Here is a 23,061-nt window from a genome sequence, read left to right as displayed (position 1 = left end):
CATATTTTTGTAACTATGCAAACAAACACTTAAGTTAATGGCCAAATTCTTCAAGAATTCAAAACTCCAATTAATTAAGTACACAGAGAAATTGCAATTCAAATCAAACCACTAAGTAAAAATAGGATTTTAAACTAATCTGAATTTGATTGAAGTTCCTAATCTACAATGAATTGCGAGTGGTTCGTGACTTGAACCACCTTTTCAAGTAGCGAGAATTTTTATTGTATCCCTACCAATAAAAGCATAAAAACAAATGCCTTGAAAGGGGCAAAAACCATCCTTCTCAAGCTTTTTTCTAACTGAGCGACTTTAAAGTACATGATTTATGTGAGTGAGACTTTTCAAATCTTGTTTTCTGCAGATTTGTTTGCTGCAGGTTAAAATACAGGTATTCAGTTTTTTGATTTAATTTTTGGGGTAGAAAATTGAGGAAACTTGTTTTAAGGAGGCAAAAGGTTTTTTAAACGTTTCTCAGATTCATTATTGAAACTGATTATGCTTTGGGTTGGCTTTTCTGTCAATTTACCAGATTCGTACTTCTTTTGATGAGTTGAAACTTTAAACATTTTTTGCGTTCCTTAAACGTCTTCTTGTTTCCTCAGATCGAAACGGCCTCAATGATTTTAGTTTTGATATCCTAACTCAATTTTTTTACGCTTCATGATTGCAAATTGACTAATATATTTTTCAGATACCTGAATTTACTTTTCAAAAAATCCTGACTCGCAATTCATTGTAGATTAGGAATTTCAATCAAATTCAGATTAGTTTAAAATCCTATTTTTACTTAGTGGTTTGATTTGAATTGCAATTTCTCTGTGTACTTAATTAATTGGAATTTTGAATTCTTGAAGAATTTGGCAATTAACTTAAGTGTTTGTTTGCAAAGTTACAAAAATATGCAAAATCAAAAAGGACTCCCTTAGTCTACAAAGATTCATTGACTCAATCTACAATATCGAGAGCGTTGCATTTTTAGCCAATTGGTACACCAGTTGTTTGCGATAAAAATTATACAAAACTGCACTATTACTGTTTCATGTATGAGTCCCGGTAGTTGAACAAATTCAAAAAAAATTGGGTCTGCTGAAAATTATCGAGGACAATACGAATTGTCACGAATAAATCAATTGATATCATAAAATTGTTGTGTGGTTACGGAGGAAACTGAACCGATCCGAGATGCGAAAATTTCAAAATATTTGAATTAGATGTATTAGAAGCGTTGAATGTGTAATGTATTTTATCGTTTAACATCCGTAAAATCAATTCTTAGCTTCTAGTGGTATTTTAACATAATTTATCCGTCATTTTAGCATTGATCATTCATAAGTTTAATCTTTAACATTCTCAAAACAATATTTGGATTTTTCAGCTCTAATCTTACGCAAGTTCAACGCGCAGCTTTTAGCGCTAATTTTACATAATTTAAGGTTTGTTATAGCCGTTATATTACCAATCTTTTCATTTTTGCCCCGCCAGTCCCATTTAACCACTGTTTGTACCCCCCACCAAGTATCTACCTTTTTGTCCTTATACTTCCTTCTTTAAGTCATAATAAATTGCCGGCACCGGTACAAAATTAGATGGACTTTTATTACCGGTTGTCAAAAAAAAATTTCTCCCATAAAGCCAAACGTATGGAAGATCAGCGCAAAAATAGTAAAAACACGCATTTCTTTTGTCTGTTTACAAAATTAATGAATGTGAATCTCTAAATGTGTTAATTTCAAATGTTCGCTGCATAATAAATTGTAAATGCCGTTTGTGCCTAATTGTACATGAAATTGTTTGAAACGCAAAAAGTATGCTATAACATGTGTAAGTGGGGGTGCAAATTGACGTGGGAGGACAAAAACAGAGAACATCCCAGGTTACCTAAAAACATTGCGTAGCTTTAACCGTTCAACTTACAAAAATTGGTGTCCAATGTTGCTGTCGTACACAATCAATACTGTGTACTTGATTCCCGATTCAAATCCCTTTTAGATTTTTGTTAAGCTATCTTGTGCGGCGAGTGCACTTGATACAACTTTATATTTGAATTCGCTTAGCGAATCGCCTATCTTTCACTTGTCTGTCTTACTAGATAAGTGAATACGATTGTCAAGAAAAAGGTTAAATTGAGCAACTGACCGCAACTGACCGCGGCAAAAGTCACAATAGGTATGAACAAATAATTCCCGATGGGGGAATTAGGGTAACAGACACAACGCATGAAAAAATGGTATACAATGAATTTAAGTTGACTTTGTAGCATGCCCTTCAGGATAAGGTACTGTCGTACTTTGCTATTTTGTTGTGGTGATTCGCGTTGCGAGTATGCAGGCGGAATGTTTATGAGTGATTCGCGGAGCGAGATCTACTTTAGCTTTTGTTTCGCTTACTTGCGGAGCGGGAGAACAAGAGGCAGTTTTGCAAACTGAATTGAATTGCATAAATTGAGAGGAATGAATTAAACAGATTTGAGCCACTTGGGCACAACGTGAATACGTGATCAGACATGTCTGATCACGAAGCGGGAAACTATCAGACAACGGAATGAAATGATAAGGTAAACAAATTGAACAAATAATGAAGGTGAAAGTAATTGAACTAATTTAAGGCATCAAATAAATTTTACTGCAATGATTAAATAAAATGAATAAATATACCATCAGGTATCACACACCCTTCGCAGCAAGAAGAAAAATTGTAATATACAATTTTTCAAGTATAATTAATCATAACAATATTTACAAATTAATACAAGGTCCCCGGTTAAATTGATAGTATCAATATATTTGCTGGTTATCATAACTAAAAATACGATGATTAATACAATATAAAATGTCTTATCAGTTTTTTGAGTTTTACATGGTCCAACCTTCATTTTCATGATCCTGTTCTTCTGCATCGAGAGCAGTCATAGATCTAGCCAATGTCGGGGTGTCCGTTTCTAGCAAAGGTACATTTCGTACCGCGGGAGGCGAGACAGAACCAATCTGTGGTGACACCTTTTGCTCATCCGGTTGTATGTCCAAAATTTGTTGCACCGATTCGACAACGGTGACAGGTGGTGCAAAATTTTCGACATCACCCGCTCGTCGGGGTCGTTTAGGCGGTGGTAGAATGTCTGATCCTGGGGGTGACGTTTCAAAACCGTAATATGATGGGCTTCGCCTATTACGGTCAGAAGATCGTTTTGAAGATGCTGTTGCGGGTGGATCAGTGGGCGCATTTGTGGTCGGTTCGCTGATCTCGAGTGGTGGTTGGGCGTTTCGGATTGCAGCGAAGTTTGGAAATTTTGGGACGCGCCCCCGCATCGCGCGAGAAATGTTTGAGCGCTGTGAAGAGACTCCGCTGCCCGGCTCTCTCTTCCTATGCTTCATCTTTTTATCACCCTTTTGCTTTCGGGTGAACTCCTTGATGTGGCTGTGGATCAGCTCTTCAACGATCTTCTCCCCAGCACGTGGCCCGCGTCTGTCGCCATATACTTTTAATGGAGTCTGTCTCTCCTGATGGGTGCCGAATTTGGCAATATCGCAATTGCGGACGGTAACAATTTGTTTGCCCGGCTCCTTGATGGTTGATGTAGTCGGGCTTACTTTTAAGATGTGCGATCCTGGGGCGAGAACTTCATAGAGGCCTTCAAGTTTCTTCTTGGATCGTCTTTTGCCGTGGATTTTGCGAGCCAAGTTTAGCTCTACCGATCTTTCTTTTAGGGGAATGGGGCGGATTGCTTTCGTTTTTAGAAATCTGGATTCGCCATCCGTGCTCGCTCTCTCTCTTGCATTTGCTTCCGTTGTGGCACGTGTCATGCCCTTTTCAACTTCTATGTCGCTTCTGTATCCACTTATCCATTTGTCATCGGGCAATATTTCCTCCGGCATCACTGTTTCTTCGTCTAAATAGTGATTTATGATACCCTTATACGACAAATTCATCAAATTCGGTTTAGTTGCAATCACGCTTAGCGGGGTATTAGGTTTTCTCCCAAAATGTGCTTCGAAGGGCGAGATCTTTGTTGTTCTTTGTTTACATATTCGCAATTGGTGAATGATTATCTTTAATGCATGCTTTACATGAAAGGCGTGTGCAGCTAATTTCTCTTCTTTGATACATGCGAGTCTATTCTTAATTGTTTGAATTAATCGTTCCACCAACCCAATAGCACGGTGATCATTTACAGGCGCTTCAATAATTTCAATGTTGTTTTTATTGCAAAAAGTCTTTACTTGATGTCCAATTAAACATTTAGCTTGGTCTAAACGAATAGATCTTGGAATTCCGTGAGTTTCGATGTACATGTCCAAAAATTTTAGAACATTTGGTCCATTAGCTTTTTCATACATATATGCAGTTGGATATTTAGAAAAACGATCAATTGCTGCCAAAAAAGATACTTCATTGTTCTTTTGATCAAAAATTGGTCCCCCAAAATCAATTTGAATTTCCTGATTAGGTTCAACACATGGTATATGAGGAGTAAATTGCTTAGCGGGAATTATGGATTTGAGATTCTTATCAATTACTGTGCACGGTTTGCACTCAGTGGCCTTGACTATTAGTTCCCGATGCATGTAAGGCCACCAGCAATCTGTTGCCATACAAATCATGCCCCATGTACCTGGATGACTGGCATGAATATCATCTGTGAGTGCTTCGCGAAGTACGTTGGGGATAGCTACCTTCTCATCTATGCATACGCACCCCGAGCGCACGTGAAGGTCCCTCCAGTACGAATGTATGTACGGGTTGATGGCTTTTAATCGAGCTTCGTTATTTGTCAGTATACAATCCCTGACTTCTTTTAAGACGGCATCTTTACTAGTGAGGGAAGCGATGAGCGTTTTACTGAATATCTTTGATACTATATAATCAAACGTGGGGACGTGCGGGCTCGGCGTTAACGGGGTACTAGCATTTGAAGAATGGGTAGGGGATGTTGGGGTTATGTTGTGTGCCATGCTTGTTGTCGGCGGAAGACTAATGTTTTGCGGGCGTTGATTTGCTGAGCGGGGTGTAGATGTTGAATTTGATCGCGTACTCGCGGTGCGCGTGACGTTTTCACTAGTTGTAGGTTGATCCGCTGCGCGGGATGTATCATTGAATTGAACTCTGGTTATTCTTTTCTTTGACGGCATACTGTTAGCTATTAAATTGATATCTTTAATTATGGATGATGTTTTAGTTGAGTTTTTGAGAGTAGAAGAATGCAACTGAATTCTAGATCGACAAGGGGCAAAAAGCACTGATTTGAATTCTGGGTGGTGACTTTTTGAGTTATTTTCGGAATGTGATTCGATTGGCGGGATTTGTAATTGAGTAATTTGATGCTTGTGCTGCGCGTATGCCTTTTTATTCCTAATTTGGATAAATTGTTTGTTATTACTGGTGTTTTGCAGAGCGAGAGGAGTGCTAAGTGGATTTTGAGACGCGAGTGGTGCATATTTTAAATTGTTTAATTGGTAACTACTATTTGAGGTATGATTTCGCGGAGCGATTGATTGGCTAAATACATGTTCGCATACTTGCATAGCGCGTGTGCTAATTGAATTTATTGAGCTATTAAGGGACTCAAATTTAGGTGTAAATTTGTGTGCGGAGACATGTGTCTCAATTTTAGGTGTGTTTTGCAGGTCGAGTGTATGATTTGTTAGTAACTGGTGTAAACGTGATGTGGGGTGTTCAGTTTTTAATTCTAATGTGTTAATTGAATTCGAGATTAGTTTCAACTTTGCGACTATAAATTCTTCATCGTATGTGGAGACCTTTTTAGCTTTATGAGATGGATTGCGAGAAATATAATCTACTAAACCCATTTTTGCCCCAGGAAGTTGTTCAATATCAAATTGAAAAGGGAGAAGGCGATCTACCCATCGGGTTAATCTACTGTTGTAGGATTTATTAGATCGGTGTTCTTTCATAATTTAGAGAAGTGCTCTGTGATCAGTAATTACTTTAAATTGTTTTCCATACAGATAATTTTTGAAATATTCTGTGGACCAGACTACACCCAAAAGTTCAAGTTCGTTCACGCTATAGCGCTCCTCACATGAGTTTAAAAATCTAGACGCGAACGCAATCGGTTTCCACTCATCTACAGTTAGTTGTTCGAGTGCCGCACCAAGACCTGACCGAGATGCGTCGCATTTTACGCGTGTTTCGAGTTGCGGGTTGTAGTGACTATTAGCAGTAGCGTTCGCTATGCGGGTTTTTTTTGGAAACAATTTTCATGTTCAGTCGTCCAAATGAATTTGGTAGACTTTCTCAATAGCGGACGAAGGGGGTGGCTTATTTGGGCTAAATTTGGGATGAATTTCCCAATATAATGAACGGATCCCAGAAATGAACGGAGTTTCTTTAATGTTTTCGGTGCATCAAGAGCCAAAATTGCCGCAGTCTTAGATTCGAGAGGCGAGATACCCTCTTGTGATATATGATACCCAAGCCAGTCAATTTCTAATTTTCCAAAGTGACATTTAGGTAAATTTATCCTAAGGTTTTCATCATCTAAACGTTGTAGGCACTTCATGACGTAATTTTTGTGATTATTCAGAGACCCTTTGCTAACAATTAAGATATCATCCAAAAAGCAATATGTATTTTCCAATCCAATTAAAGTATAATCCATAGCTTTTTGAAATTCTGCTGGCATGTCTGTAAGTCCGTAAAATCCTGTTTGAAATCTATACGTGCCAGTCATATCACCACTAATTATGTTAAAGTTGCAATGATTAGCTGTATTAACATCTAAATTCAATTGACTGTAAGCGTATTTCAGATCGAGCGTAGAAAAATAAGTTGTGTTTTGCGAGGCGGGAGCGCTTATTTGTTGAGAGATTGATTCAATGAGCGTATCAATATTCGGCATTTGATATTTGTTTTTGTGGATAGCTTTATTCAAAACTTTTGAATCTAAAGCAAGCTTTATCGTTTGGTCTTTTTTAACAGTCACCACAATAGGTGAAATGAAATAATTATCTGGGCAGCTCGACAGTTTTATGATATGTTTTTCGGCTAATAATTTTCGAAGTTCTGTATTAACTTTGTCTTGGAGATTGATAGGAATTCGTCTACATTTTGGTGTCTAGCTTGGAAGTTCTTGTGAAATTTAGATTTTGCTACATGACTTTTTGATCGTCCGATGCGTGATACCAACCCAGGAAATTTTGTGGCTATTTGCTCTTTAAATTCCGAGGACGCAATGTTATTGACAGAATTACCTTTTTGAAGTGTTGATTGCGTTACTGCAAGCCCAAGTTGGTCGAACAAATCACGACCAATTAAGGACTTTAAGCCGTCAGCAACAACAGTGAAGATTGCTGTGTTGCATACCCATCCTTTGCTTGTGATCGGAGCTTGGATTTTTCCCAGTACCTGTATTGGCTCGTTAGAGAAGTTTCGTAGTTGTGCTGGTGATGATTCGTGGATCCCGAAAGCGCGGGGGCTGTTCTGAACTACTTGCGACGCGAGTGAATGATGCAATATACTGCATGCACTCCCGGAGTCCACGAGTAGAGTTGGATTAATGTTTCCAATCTTGAGTGGCATATTGAGGGGTTCAACTTTCTCTACTGTGGAATCAATCATGGCAACTGTGTTGTCTTCTTCGCCGCTGCTGTAATCAGATTCATAGAGTTTTGGCGGTTGAACAAAGTTTACTGAGTCCTCTGGATGTGGGTCATCTTCCACCACCCGAACCATCTTTTTCTTGGGATCTTGTGGTTTTGAGTTGATGGTCTTTTGTTGTTTGCGGCAGACTTTCGCAAAGTGGTTTAATAATCCGCAATTGTTGCACGTCTTTCCTTTTGCGATGCATTTTTCGCGATGATTTGGGAGCCAAACTCCACCACAATTGGAACAGTTGAGTGTTGATCTATTATTCTGTCTTGCAGCATTGTTGTTGTTGTTCTGCCAATACGGTCTTCGTGAATTGTTATTGAACTGTACGGCATTTACGTTCGCCGGGACAACAACTTTATTATGTTGTTGAATTTGGTGTTGATTTCGCATTCCGAGTTCCATATTGATTGCCAAATCCAATGCTTGACGCGGTTCCACAGTTTGTTTTAGTAGCTCTTTTTGGATCTCAGGGTCGATCAGGTTTGTGATGAACACATCGCGTATCAGAGTTTCTTCTTTGTTCTCAAAGTCCCAGTTTTCTGCCAGTTCTTTTAGTTTGCCGTAGAAATGTTCAACAGTTTCCCCCCTGAATTGTTTTGTGATCAGAAAGACGTGTCTATCAAATGTTATGTTACGCGGGCGGATGAATGCTTCTTCTACGATTTTCCAGAAATTAAGAGTTGATAGTGTATCTATCATAATATGTGGGTTCTTACAATTCAAGATACGGCGTCCCTCTATTCCAATACTCAAGTAGAGGAGAGATACTGATTTTCGGTCCGCCAACGACCACGGTTTGTCGCCACACATTATGCCTATCTCGATGAGTCTTTGGCATTTGTTTTGCCAATTCATTTTTTGTTGCGCGTTGCGCGCGTTCCTTTCCCTTTCTGATTGTGCAGATGCACCCACAATCGTCTCTTCATAGATGGGTTCCAAGGGTAGCTCCACCATTTCAGGCTTCGGGCCGAGTAGCGTGGGTTTAAATTTTTCATTGACTACACAAAAATCATATGAACCATACGGGATAATTTCTATTATCTTTGACCGTAGTTCAGTAAAGACAACTTTTTTATTACTTTGTACAATTAACGGGAGTCATACTTATCACTGTAGCAGTGCGATTTTTTATGGTTTCAAAGCAAACAAATTGTTCAACAATGGTTGTATTTGTAACGCTCTCGATGTTGTAGTTTAAGTTCATGCATCTTGGTAGGATTAGGGAGTCCATTTTGAGTTTGCGTATTCTTGGTAACTATAAAATGATTCACATACGTAAAAGCGCAAACCCTCCAAGAAGTCAAAAATCCAAACACTTAAGTGCACAAAGAATTGCGTTTCCGATCATACCACTACATGAAAACATAGATTTTAATGTAGCCTTAATTTGATCTGCGTTCATAATCTACCAATGGTTTGCGAGTCAGGATTTTTTGTAAGTAAATTCAGGTGTCTCATAAAATTTTAATCGATTTGCAATCATGAAGCGTAAAAAACTGAGTTAGGAAATCAAGACTAAAAACAATGAGTCCGTTTGAATCTAAGGAAACATGACGAAGTTTAAAGCTCGCTAAATATTGTTCAAAGCTTCAACTCAACAAAAGGAATACGAATCTGGTAAGCTGACAATGTAGCCACCACAGAACAGAATCAGTTTCAATAATAAATCTGAGAGATGTTTAAACTCCGACAACCATCTAACCTTTTGCATCTAAAAAACTTTTTGCTTTGCAAAAAAATAAGATTTGAATAATGTCACTCAGATAATTCACATACTTCTATTTTAATATCGCTCATTTAGAAAGAAAATTGGAGACGGATTGTTAATGCTCCCGTGGAGGCATCTGTATTTATGTTTTAAATAGTAGAGATGCAATCATAATCATGAAAATTGAAAAGGTCCTAATGCGACACTCAAAATGTTAAATTTTTTGTTCACATTGTCTGAAAACAAGAACACACTCTAAATAGAATAGAGCAAGAATTTTACAATGAATTATTGGAACGTGAATGGGAGTTTTGAACTTTTGGTTACCTAGTCTGACCAATCCTTTCAAATGAGGGTTAAATTTCGAGTAATTGAAAACTGGATCCTTTTGTGGAAATTGTTGGTAGAGCAATATGAATCAGGGATATTGGGTTGCCAGAGTTGGATTACAGATGAATTGGATTACAGATAATTGATCTCATGAAAAAATCTTCGTAAATGCTGAACTGTCTCTCTACAGTTCCAACATGAAAAAGTTGACAGTCAAATATTCATATAAACTGTTTTTAAAACAGAAGGTACTGATTGAACTTCGGAATCACTGTTGGCAAAATTTTATAAGTTTCCGCGGAATTATAGGAAAGGTGGAAAGGTGGTTTACTTGATTGTTCAATTTTACTCTGATTGTAATAATTTCATCGGTTTTATTTTCAATTCCAAAAATCTTGCCGTCTCGGAGCCTGCCATAAAAGTCCCAACCTTCCAGGGCAACAAGAACAAAAAATAAAATGAAATTTGCGTAAAGTTTTGATGAAGTTCCTGTCAACAGCTGCTCTTAATGGTTTGATAATAATAATAATAAATTGTTTACGGATTACGCATGATACAATCGGGCATTTACATAATTTATTTATTTTCAAGTGTTACATGCGCTCCGAAAGGACACCATTGACCCCTATGGATCGTTTTCAGGCGCCTTTGTGAGGAAGATAAACAAAAGAGTTTGTTGGGTTTATGCAGGGAAAAGGACTACTATGTGTCTAAAAAAAGTTTCAAATAAAACCAAAACACAATTCTTGGATTTAAACGGCAGTATACAACTTACAAATATCGATCGTTCCAATCAGCCAAAAATATAGGTTTTTATGTCTAAAGAACCAATAACATAGTTTTTGAGGAAACTTGTAGCGAAAACTTTAACCTGTTTTTCATTCATTTTTCTCAGGCTTTTGAAAAAAGTAGGATCTAAACCAAGCAAGCGGTTGCATAGTTTTCTCAACCTTACTGTGATTGAGCAATTACTTAGTTTAGGGTAACTCACTTTAAGTTGTTTTTTTGTTTTTCTCATCCCATCAATTTCAATCAGCTCTTTTCTGCGATTGCTTTTTTCAGTTGTTCGACATTGCATTTTTTTCGTATCACTTTTATCAGCAACTTTAGCAGTTCGTAAATATGGAGTTCTTGTGTGCTGTAGATGTTGTTTTCTTCTCGTATTTTTGTAGTTGACTCAAATTTTTTCTTAAAAAAGATTAATCTAAGCAATCTGTTTACTTTGTTATCAATAGGCTGTAGAATGCTTTTTGTCGTCGACCCACAAGCTATGACTCCGTACTGTAAGATTGGCTGTACATAAGTCTTATAGACTCTTATCATATGCGATACTTTTAGAAACTTTCTCAGACGATAAAACATAGCAGCGAACTGGTTCAGCTTCTTCTGGATAATATTGCTATTTTCGGAAAAGCTTAAACGGTGATCTAGAATGATGCCTAAATACTTGAAACTGTTTACATTTTCTATTTTTTCCGCGTAAAGTGAAAAGCCGTCTTCACTGGCTTTCTTTTGCCTGAAAGACATTGTCTTTGTTTTTTTGATATTTAGTGTGAGCTTATTTTGCTCTAGCCAGTGTGTAACATTGTTTAGAGCCAATTGATGCTTGCTATTTATTGTTTTTTTAGTTCCAATGGTTTTTATAGCGGTATCGTCAGCAAAAAGATAATCTGTACTGTTTTCATTGTTACATGAAATGACGTTTATTTAAAGAATAAACAGCAGTGGTCCAGGGATGGAACCCTGCGGTACTCCAAACGACACTTGTCTAGATTTTGAAGATTTTGCTTTCAGTTTTACTACCTGTGTTCTGTCGTGCAGAAAGGAAGCTATTATGCTTAAAGTTTTAACCCTCAATCCAAAATCTGAACATTTCTCTAGGAGAATGTGATGGTCGACAGTATCAAATGCTTTTTTCAAGTCCAGAAAAATAACCTTGATTTCATTTGCGTTATTTTGTTTATTCATTCTGATATCTTCTAACAATGAAACAATTGCGTCGGCAGTGTTGTGGTTTGATCTAAATCCAAATTGATTAGCTTTTAGTATCTTGAATTTTTCTATATAGTTTTTAATTCTATCAAAAATTAGGAACTCAAATATTTTGCCAATGATAGGTAACAATGAGATCGGTTTGTAATTCTCTGGTTTGCTCTTGTCTCCTTCTTTATGGAGTGGTGTTATGGCTGCTATTTTAAAAGGCTTCGGAAAATTTCCCTCCTCAAAACATTTGTTGAAGAGCATCGTCAGAACCGGCGAAACACTTGCCGATACAGCTTTGATATAGACGTAATTCAAATTATAGCAATCTGTGCTGTACCTCTTCTTAATCTTAGCGATAGCGGCAGTAACTTCTTTTTCATCAATTGTCCTGAAAAACATAGAATTTATTTGTTTTGCTCTCTGTGTCAGTTTTGGTGAAGAAAATTTTTTTGCTAAGTTAGCTCTTATTGTAGCAAAAAAATTATTGAATTTATCAAGATCATCAACAGCGTTCTTTTCTACTGTTTTTTCATCTCCATTGATATTGACTACTTCGTTAACAAACTGAAAATATTTCCTGTTTCTGTTTCCAGCTTCTGTCATTATTTGATTTTCATAAAATTCTGACATCTTTCCTCTTATTTTTTTCCTCAACAATTTGGAATGTTTTTCGTACGCTTCTTTATCACTTTGGGATTTTGTTGTTAAGTAACGCTTCCAGAGTTGGCTTTGTTAGCTGAGCATTTTTTACTTCTCTGTCAATCCAATCTTTCTTGGCGCCTTGTTTTGATGGCTTTAGAGGTAAAAAAGTATTGAGTGCCTCAACCAGTTTCTCATATACGATTTCTGCACACCGGTTAGTATCACTTGTTAATAATTGGCCGCTCACTGATTCAAACTTTTTCTGGAGAAAAGAATTGAGCTCAAGGAGGAGATGATCATTGTCTAGTTTATTCCAGTTTCTTCTCAGTAATTGAACACTTTCAAAACTTTTCTCTCTTTTTACAAGCTCTAGTCCCACCGTGTAATGGTCGCTGATTTTGGTTTTTTCAACAAAACTTTTTGATTTGAAATTTGTGAAAAAAACGTCAATACAAGTTTTTGTCCTAATTGTTTCGCGCGTTGCTGTTTGAGGGTCTACAAGAGCCAAAGCATTCATTTCCATTTGGTTAATTATTAAGGTTGATTTTGCCGATTTCTTCAAAAAATTAACGTTTAGGTCGCCACACACGATATGTAGAGTATCGGGTGTCATACTTATTTGATCAATATAGGAAAAAATTTTTCAAAGGTGTCTGCTTTTGTAGCATTGGGCGGAATGTATATACAAGTCACTAAGTGTGTTTTATTGGAAAAGTTAATCTCCAAACTAATAGCTTGCAGACTGTTTGTATCAACTGATGCAATTCTTTTCTTTGTCTCTTTTTTGTGTACAAAAATGCCAACACCACCTCCTCTTTTTTTCTGTTGGATGTTTCTATCTTGAGGTAGTTCTGCAGAGAAAAACAATCGCTTTCAAAGTTAGTTTTTAACCAAGTTTCAGTTAGGCAGATTGCCAATGGCTCAACCTCTGTCTGACTAATAAAAACTTTGAATTCATCAAATTTTTTTGTTGAAGAACGAATGTTTTGAAGAAGGATCCACTCCTTTGCCGTTTTAACTGAAGTGTCCTTGTTTTCTGGAACCTCCATATGTTCTTTTGTCTGCGTTTTTAGCATTATGCCTTACTGGTTTTTATCAGCATCTCATCCTAACAGCGCATGACTGTTAAAAAAACAAAACAAAAAACATAACAAAACAAAAAAAAATAAAAAAGAAACTTTGGAAAACTGCAAGAGAAAAAATGTAAAACAAAAGTTTTGAACAAAACTACAAATTTTGGATAGTTTTTAGAGTGTTCCTAGTTGCTTTAATATCTCCGCGGAGATCGCAGAGTTTTTCTTTTTCTGTAGGCTTCAACTCCCCTTCTTCCAACCTGTGCAGGTTGCGGAGATCGCAACTAGGTTGAAAGGCACCAGCGGAGATCACTGGTAGGTTCGTAGCTAGATTTATCTATTTGTGCTTTGTTCCTACCAAGTGTATTTATCTTCCCGTGAGAAATCAATTTATTTTTGAACAGAAAAATAATCGAAAGTTCTTTGAATTCAATCAAAACCAAAAGGTTGAGTTAAGCATTAAGTTTGTCTTAGTTCCTTTACTCTCTAGCAAAGCAGTGGCGTTTGTTATGTGGCGATAGTTTTTCGACGCTGTTGCGTTCAGTTGCTTGTCTTTTTTTGACGGCATCTAAGTTGTCCAACTCTTCAACTTCTTGTACTTTGACAAACTTAGTTTTTTCGTTTCCATCATGAACCAAAACTGAGACAACACAATTGTTGGTGCTCGTAATCATGTCTCGCTTGTGTGCCTCGTTTCGTATTTCCTGTTCACATTCAGGCAGCGACTCGTACATGTATATATTTAGCTTGTTCATAAAGTTTTTTTTGTTTCGTAGGCTCCTGCGTTTTTTGTACACATCAATTTTGTCCTGGTAGAATATGAACTTACAGATAACAGTGGAAGTTGTTTTGGCATTGTTACCGGGTAATAGGTGGCAAGCCTTTATCCGACTATAGTCTATTTTCATGCCAAGAAAATTTTGAAAAAATTTCAAAGTGTCTCGGGTGACGTCTGCACTATTCCTTGCTTCAAATGGGGAATTGGAAATCGGTACACAATCTTTCCTGGAATACCGTTCCTGACACCGCAGGCGATCGTTCATGTTTTTTTTTATTTTCCCGCAGTTTAGCAATTTCTTGCTCTTTTTGTTCGGTTTTTGAGCGCAAAAAACGAACCTCCTTGGTTAATTCGCTCACCTTTTCGGAATTGCTACTCACGAGACCCTCATCGCAGTTTGAAGATGTTGCTTCCATCTGCACCACAGCCACAAATAAATAAGAAGAAAAAAAACAATTAAATTCTGTAAAATGCAATGATGATGTAATCTAGTTAAGGAAATTGTTCAAATCGATGTTCTTTTTGTAGGCTTCTGCTAAAAAAACGCGTGTTTTTAGAACATAAATGTGAAGGTCAAAACCGACTGAATTGCGCTTGCTTTCTTTTCGCTTTTTCTGTGAAAGTCAAAACCGACTGAATTGCGCTTGCTTTCTTCTCGCTTTTTCTTTTCGCTTTCTTTTGCTTGATGCAGTTTTTGAAATCCTCTAAATTTATCAGAAAAGGAAACGTTTGTATTGTTTTAGTGTTTTTAGTGCTAAATCTTGATAATTGAATTTCTTGACTGTTGAAAAGTTCCATTAAAATGGGGACTATTTTCTTTTTTTTTCATTGTTTTTAATTATCAATTTCAACCGTGATTAGAACCCAACTTAAAAGTTTGCAAAGAAATACTATAATTTTAGTTTTGCGGCTGAAGTCAAAAAGTTTCAAAAAGATTGTTTGGCGCAGAACGTACATTTCAAAGCTTTTGCGGACAGCAGTTACAGAGGCATGAATTATCATAAAACTCATTTCTCAATTTTTATGGCAAATACTTTTAAAGAGATTTAGAAATCAGATTTTATTAAAAGCCATCTTATCGACAAAAGCGAAATATTGCAATTTGTGTTCCTAATCCGTAATTAGACATTCAAGGGCTTTTTATCCAATCGCTAACAAATTTGGTTTTCTTTGATATATTTCTAATTGACACTTAGTTTAGAGCAATCGTGGACAACAATGACAAATTTGAGTAAATTTGCTTGAACAGATATACCTTTCGCTACGTAATGAATGCAAGCTAACTTAATTTTTTAAATTTTTTTGCATAGTTTTTAATAGCATTTTGTCATTGAACCACGATGTTTTGTGCTGAAAGAGGGTCAATAATATCTAATCAAAACTCGCATAATAGAAAATTGGAAAAAAAATTGTACCACTACTTAACGATTTAATACACATGCGGCCTTGTTAATAGCTTTGATGATTTTGAAAACTTATAGGAGTGGCTTGTGAATTTTTGAAAAAAAATTTACGAACTGTGCAGCGGCTGCTTTTCTACATAATGGTTACATTCAGTTCTAATTTTTTGTATCCTAGCACCATCTATTTCCAGAACGCTAAGACATTGCCGATCTATATTGTTTTGTAGCTCATCAAAGTACAAAAAGGGGGAAGTTAATCCTACCATGAAATCCAGTGTTGTTGTATGTCTCTAATAATTCCTCGGGGAATTATTTCCAGCAGTGCGATTTTGAATAGGCGTTGGAGGAAACAAACACAAAACAAGGAAAATTTATTCTTCCGTGTTCTTGCCCCAAATTTTGGAATTATCTTTTTATCCAAAATTGCCCAAAGCGTCAATCAATAATTGCACTAAATTTTTGAAAGTTTCAAAATCGTTTAGCTGAAGTTTCCCATCAAAATTAACAGTAATCTGTCTCTTTTGTTTAATTTTTTCATGTGGGAAATCTTTTATTGCTCCAATGCATTGAAATAATGTATATAGCCTTTTGGTTAATATTTTAGGAATAGCGTTCAAAAAGCCATACATAAAATGCTTAATGGACCAGCGCAAATGTATAATTTTCAGTTCAAACGTGGCCTATATATTTTTACGTTAGCCTCAAAACGGTGCCGTTTATCATATTCTACTGTATCTAAATGTCAGAATATACGCATGATATTTCCATGCATTATATTACATGTGAATCAGGCAATAGTGTTGTCTAGACATATTAATGCACTTTCTAATACGCTCCTTCTTTCCTTATAACTTGCTTGCGACTTCATTCCTTTCAAATTTTTAGCCTGCTGTACTTTGAAAAATCATTTAAAAACCATACAATGCACAAGAGTTGCGCAAAATTCAATATTGAAGTCTAGTTAGTTGGAATATCCCTGTAACCAAATTGGTAACAAATTTTGGACAACCAAGGACAAATTACTACACGCCAGGAAAATTTTCATATGGTAAGTATATTTATATTTAGTTCACGCTGTTTTTGGACTAAGATTGTTATCAACACCAAAGCTTTGTAACTACTTTTAACTGTCAAATTATATCTTTATTGATTAATCTTGTTAATCGTTCAAGCCTAGACCCCCCCCCCCCCCCCCCCCGTCCACCCCGCCCGCCCTCACCACTACCATCTAAAAATTTTTCCCGACCGCAAATGTTCGACATAAAAAAACAGGGACAGTGGAGTGGTATGTAGTACACGACCCAACACAACGTCTTGTATCCCTCCTCTCCCCGATACCCCCCCCCCCCCAAAAAAAAAACATACGTTGCTGGAAACGGGCAACGGGCGCCAGTGCCCGCATGTTATGACCGCTATCAATCCCCTCTCCCACTCTATAGAAAATATGCTACCCAGCCCCTTCCCACGTATGCAACTTAGAAACCCTGTTTGGTTTGGGTTTGTTTGTGGTATAATATCTCTGTGGTTATAACTGGTATAACTGTTTAATCTGTTAAATTGAGTCTTGTTGATCACAGATTACCTGGTGACAGGTGCTGTCTGTAACCCGTTTGGGTCGCCATTGCCCTCGCTAAATTATTTCCACCATTTTGGCCCCACAAGCTGAATAAAATAGGATTTACCGCGTCTGCAAATTCCACTAGAACAAACCGTATAAATTTTCTAAGAGTGTTTAGTACATAAAGATATTATATCAGTTTTACTCACTGTTACATTATCAGTTTTATTTGAAGCTCAAGTTTTGTGTCAGTTTTAAATTATCAAGATTGCAGCTTTGTTTCAAAACTTGTCTCAATTTTGTCCAAGTGTTCATAATTCCAGTCACGCTTGGGCGCTAAATGATCGTTCTATCTATGCTATACAAGATACGAGAGGTTGCAACAAATTGGAGGAAATGCCAGAATTGGGAAACGCGGTCAAATTGCGACATGAAAGCTAAATAAAAGTAGTTTCAGTTCTGTCTAAGTTGTGTGTGCGTTCATTCACTTTATGTTCATATAACTTAACTCAAGTGTATTTGGTGTAAACTACTAACACATGTTTTATGGATTGTTACGACCACTGTATGGACCACGCTTTCTAAAATCATTACGCCACAAATTTTCACCAGCTGAAGGTTAGAGATAATTCTTATAGAATTAAATTTCACTCTTTGTAATATGTTAGTAGTCTCTCAAAACAGAATAAAATACTAGACAGAAACGCTCACTCAACTATTTGGTTGCAAAACCTTCGGAACTCAAGCTAATTTTCAGGTCATTTTTACGTTTCACTGTTTTCCGAGGTTAAATTTATTTTGACACTTCTTTGTATTGTCTATTTAATGACCGTGGATCGAAATAAGCGAAGCTCTTATTGGCGAGATGAAATTTTTTCTGACTCTTTTGGCACTCAAGTCATCACTTTTTTAGTCAAGATGTACGGTTTTGACTTAAGACCAATAGCCGCGAAAGTATCCCAACTTTTAAATGGCTTCTAAAAATGTGCTAAAAAAATTAGGCCGAACGAAAACTAATATTTGGAAAATACGTCACGGGGAACCAGAATTTTTTTACCCAGGGTTTTTTTTTAAGAAATAACGCTGTTCCAGCTAAAAAATGAGCCTCAAAGTAATTGTATGAACAAAATATTAAAATTTTTTATGTAGACCATGTTATTGCCCCTAAAAACTGATTTCATTTATAGATTGATATTTAAAAAGCGTTTCTTATCACTCCCCAGCACACAGTCAGTAAAAAAGTTCTGACAATAAAAAATGATAAAAAACAGGTGACAAAATTTTCAAAAACGTATCAAGTTTTTTGATCATCAGATTTTGAACATCATCAGAACGTCAGAAAAAGGCTCTCTAGTTATCTGCGAGTTACTCCTATGCTCGCAGTGACAAAGAAGGGAAGACATTGTTCACCAACTAATTAATTAAAAAATGCAAATTCTTCGCAAAACATTCTTAAATGTTTTTCTTTACTACATCTTGCTAGTATCAGAACGAATCTGAAAATGAATTAAATGTCGTTTACCGTTTTCAAAAGTTGAAGAGTTTAATGCGTGCTTCTTTTTCATTTTCATTTTATATTAAATGTTTTTGAAAAAAAACTACTGTTTTGTACAAAAAAAACTTCAATACAAATTTCAATTATATGTTAATTCTGGTTGCATTTTTGCCAAGTTCGAGGTTTTTTAACGGTTCATTGTTGTTTCAATTGGCCTTGTTTTTCCTGCTTTAGCTCTTCTTTTCTGCTATAAATCTTTTTTCGGCATGGGATAACTGCTTAATCTTAATCTACATAACTTAATCCAATATCTAATATCGTCTTATTGTCAAAAGCAATCAACATTCTCGAGTAAAAATCGAGTAAAAAATTGTTCAGTACTGTTTTAGAACCCAATAGGCAATTAAAAACCGGCTATTGACTCTTGCATAATATGAATAGCTGAATATATTTGAAAGGAGTAATTTCAAATTTCATTTGCAGTCATTAATGGTGAACTAAAAATTAAGATTTCTGTTAATTGCCGAGCTGTTACTTTACCCTCAAAACTTGACGATATTAGACTTTAAAATGCTGATGAACAACTTGGTGAGCAATGAGCGTAATTATATCCTTATTTAAGTACACGTGAAAGGACCAACGCTTAGTTTTTTTAGAAATAAGGTTAATAAGGTGTGACAGTTTTCTTTGAAAACCACGAAAACTATAATTTTTATGATTTTTTTTAAATAAGTGATAAAATAATTTTGTGACATTGACCATATGAGGCACCGTAGTTACAAAATTAGCATTTGAAAACTGTTTTTTATTTCAGTAGTGAAAATAAAGTTTTCCATTAAAAGAAGACATACAAAAATGAAGAAAAACGAAAAAAGCAAACTTTAAAAAATGAACAAGAAACAGCTCATCAATTTTTCTTTTAGATTAGAGCTGTTTTTGCAAACTGTACTGGTTTTGGTCCTTTTATTTGTTCCTCTAATTTCTCCCTTATTTTTACAGCTGCGTTTGTGTTCTTTCCCCTAATTTTTTTTAAAAAAGTGTGTTTAAAAGTATCTTCCTTTTGAGAAACAGTTTAGTCTCCCGGCAGATTTGATTTACTCTTAAAAAATACCTCAAAAGAATCTGATTTTTGATTTTTTTTGTTTTGAGCTTGCAACAGCATTGTAAAAGTTGCAGCACTTGGAAAACTGCAGCTGTTGTTTTTCCAGTACCCTTTGAACTATCAATGTAAATGTCCTGGCATTGGAAATCTGATATATCTGGAGATCAATGAAAACACAAAATGACCTTGCCGCCAAAAAGGAAAAGGGTTGCACTCTACTTCGCTTCATGGACCGTAAAAGTGGTTTAGAAAATTAAAACAATTTATTCAAGGATATCAGTTTTCACCTAAAGTGTTAGAGTGTATAAAATTTTACGTGAGTACAGGAATAAAACAGCATGATTTAGTCTTAATCAAACAGGTGATTTGGTTGTTGCAAGTTTATGTGTCAATTTTTTTTTATTGGCTCATTTATTATGTTCACTTTTGATGGCAACCCTAAACTTTTTAGTCGGCTATTACAGATTGTTTAAGTTAATATGCTGAAAAACAGTCAAACTCAGGTGGAATTGTTCGGATATGTGTTTATTCATTTTTGTTGAGAGAAAGACAAAATGAGAAAGAAACGACAGGGTCAAAAAATTTTTTAGCGAGCTAAAATTTTTGATTGTGTATCATTTTTGCAAGTTTAATGGTTCAATTTTACAATTTGTCATCCAACAGTGGTTATCTCTATATCTTTTGAAACTAACTAAGCCCGCGAGAGCTCCCGAGAAGCCATTCAAAAGAATAGAGGACCAGAAGAAGAAGAAAAACAACTGCCCGATTATATCGCCCAGAAAAATATGTTTCTTTTTCCGCCCTTACTGGTGCTGCAAACCCTGCTCATCGCTCCACGACAGCCATAGGTCGTAACCCTTAAGCTATCAATGGTTGTAGTATTGTCTATTTCCCTACATACATCGGCAACTTTTTGGTTAACAATTTCTTTTTGCTTGCATGTTTTTCCAAGAATTCATAATTTAAGAGCGGTAGCTTATGCAAAGATTTAGAGCTAAAACATGGTGATATAGCGCGTCCCAAAACACATGCATTACGCTAGGCAGCATGTTTAAGGAACGTTAAAACATGTTAATTTTAGTGGCTTAAACATGGGGGCAAAGCATTTGAGTTAGAAATGATCTCTAGATTGTACGCTCTGGAGAATTTTTGACCATTTTAAGCGTTTATTAAAATTCAAGATATTTTTCCGACTTATCCGATGTCATTTCACCATTTTCTACGTTTAATTATTGATCGTTTTATTGTTTTTTGAATTTTCTAGAGACTATTAAGAGGTTAGTGGTAGCAGTTATAGTCTTTCTGCTGAATAAGATCAACTATTGATTTAATGGGGAAAAGTTTCATTTTCTCCCTATTAATTTTAGTTTCCTGTCGTCCTGTCCGTATATTTGGACAAATTAAAGTGTGTGTTGCTAGGCAACAATACCTAAATATTTGATATACCACAGTAAATGAGGTACTTGTAGATTTTTTGGTTTTTACTCTATTTTGCTTTTTCAAAGTTTTCTGTGTCTTGATTTAAGTTTAGTCTGTCTTCGGTCACCTAAGGAGAACACTTAGTATCATAATAATTTTGAAGACTTTTTTTACAACATATGTATTAAATATCGCTAGACGGTTTTGTAATAAAATTAAAATCATAGTTCAATTTCTATGTTCCGAGATTTTTTCTTGTAGGTTTTCTTGCTACTTATCTCCCATGTCCATTGTCTCTACTGTTTGTATCTGCTGTTTGTCTATTGTGTAGCGGCTAATAGATTTCACAAAATTAGTATCACAAAGTTGAGGGAGATTAATTGATTTGGATTTGCAACTTGTAAACACCTGTTTGAGAAAAGTAGATTTCAGAAATACGTTTTTACTGATTTCTTCATTTCTTTGTTTTTAATAATATAAAAAGCTGATTGAAATGATTAATTAGTAGCATTTGAATTCAATTTTAATTTTGGGATGGTTCCGGAATTGTCAGACTAAGTTTTAGCTAGTTATGAAACAAAAAGTTGTTTCGCTTTATCTTAATTCACAGCTTATTCAACATTTTGTGTGAAGTCTTTCCGAAATTTCTGGTATAAATTTGTTCTTATCTCATTCTGCTTAAATTGTCGTTACGCTGCAGTTGCTTAGTGGTTTTACCTAGGTTTGACAAATTCAATATCGAAAAACAAATTCAAATATAGAAACGGGATAAACCCATGAAGCCAAATTTTATATGCTCGCCACTTAAAATTTTTTCATTTAAGTCTTAGCAATCATCTCAAATGCCTAATAGTTTTGCTAACAGCCTATTATACCCTCTCGTTAATAAACCGTTGTATGTGCAAAATTGTATGTTCAAAAAAGGCATCAAAATTGTTTTGCACTTTAATAATATATTTTTTACAAAAATCATTTTTTATTCATTATTTTTCTGTTCTTGAAGTCCCAGTTTTGGTTATGGAAATCAACAACATCTATTTTCTGGCAATCTGTTGGTTATGTTTTTGTCTTTTCTGTATGTAATATTGTTTCCTATTCCAGTTCTTGTCCTGATATCTATGACTATAAATTGTACGCACAAAAAACTAATTGTTTGTGCTTTTCTTAAAAAAAGATACTCATGCAAACTTCTGTATTAAGAGTTTTCTCAATAACTTAGAGGACTGAAGGAGATTTAAAATATGTTCCAAAAGGTAAGAGTGGTTCCATGATTTTGACACCACAGTGCAAAAAAATTTGCACCCTAAACTTTGGCATAAGGCCCGAAAAAAATTCCCAAACAAGATTAAAACAGGATTTTGCAAAATTCAGAACCAAACATTGTGATGTTTTTGGGTGTAATGGAAGTTAACTTGGTAACTCCACACTCAATGGTGGTTGGAAGACAGTGCTATTCTTTAAATAAAATTTACCGAAGACGAAATATTTTTTCGATTTGAGTTAATTGGGCAGATAAAACTGCTTGATTAAGGACAACTGGTTTCAAGAAAATGGAGATTTCAGAATAAAATTAAGAAATTTTGACAAAAACTTTTCAAGGCACGCTCCCTTTAACAACTGCTGTGCTTTTTATCATTTAAATTTATCTGCCTCTTGTTCCCTTCCTCGTAACCATTTGTCATCTAAGACAATAGGAATGTTTATTTGTTAATGCAATAACACTATGCTTGAACAAGTAGGTTTCATGGAGAAACCAACAGGGATTATTATTCATGCTCTAACTTTACTAGAGATCTAATTTGCATAACATCAATTTTTTTCTTTTTAATTAAAAGATCCGACCAATTTTTGAGGAGCTTTGAAATCTACTTTTCATGCCACTGGGTAACTTGGAATATACCCATAATTGAAAAAAGACATACAACACATAACAAGCGGTTATAACGTAAATAGGATGTT

The 23,061-nt window shown here is 35.6% G+C and overlaps 1 protein-coding gene across 7 annotated transcripts in view; it reads left to right on the top strand.

Moving 5' to 3' along the window:
* The window catches only part of LOC142336503 (anoctamin-8-like), a 110,446-nt gene that overhangs the window by 21,060 nt on the left and 66,325 nt on the right, over window positions 1–23,061 (top strand). The window contains exon 1 of one of the 7 annotated variants that reach the window (XM_075385404.1): window positions 16,183–16,576. The exons of 5 other annotated variants lie outside the window; for them this stretch is intronic. The gene's annotated coding sequence lies outside the window, so the exon portion shown is untranslated. Of the gene's footprint in view, window positions 1–16,182; window positions 16,577–16,996; window positions 17,705–23,061 lie in introns of those variants that run through there. One more of the 7 variants, XM_075385413.1, reaches the window with a different exon arrangement.

Source organism: Convolutriloba macropyga, chromosome 1 (assembly GCF_964194025.1).
Source record: "Convolutriloba macropyga chromosome 1, txConMacr16.3, whole genome shotgun sequence".
NCBI classification, from domain to species: Eukaryota; Metazoa; Xenacoelomorpha; order Acoela; family Convolutidae; genus Convolutriloba; species Convolutriloba macropyga.
This window is presented reverse-complemented; position numbering and strand designations above follow the sequence as displayed.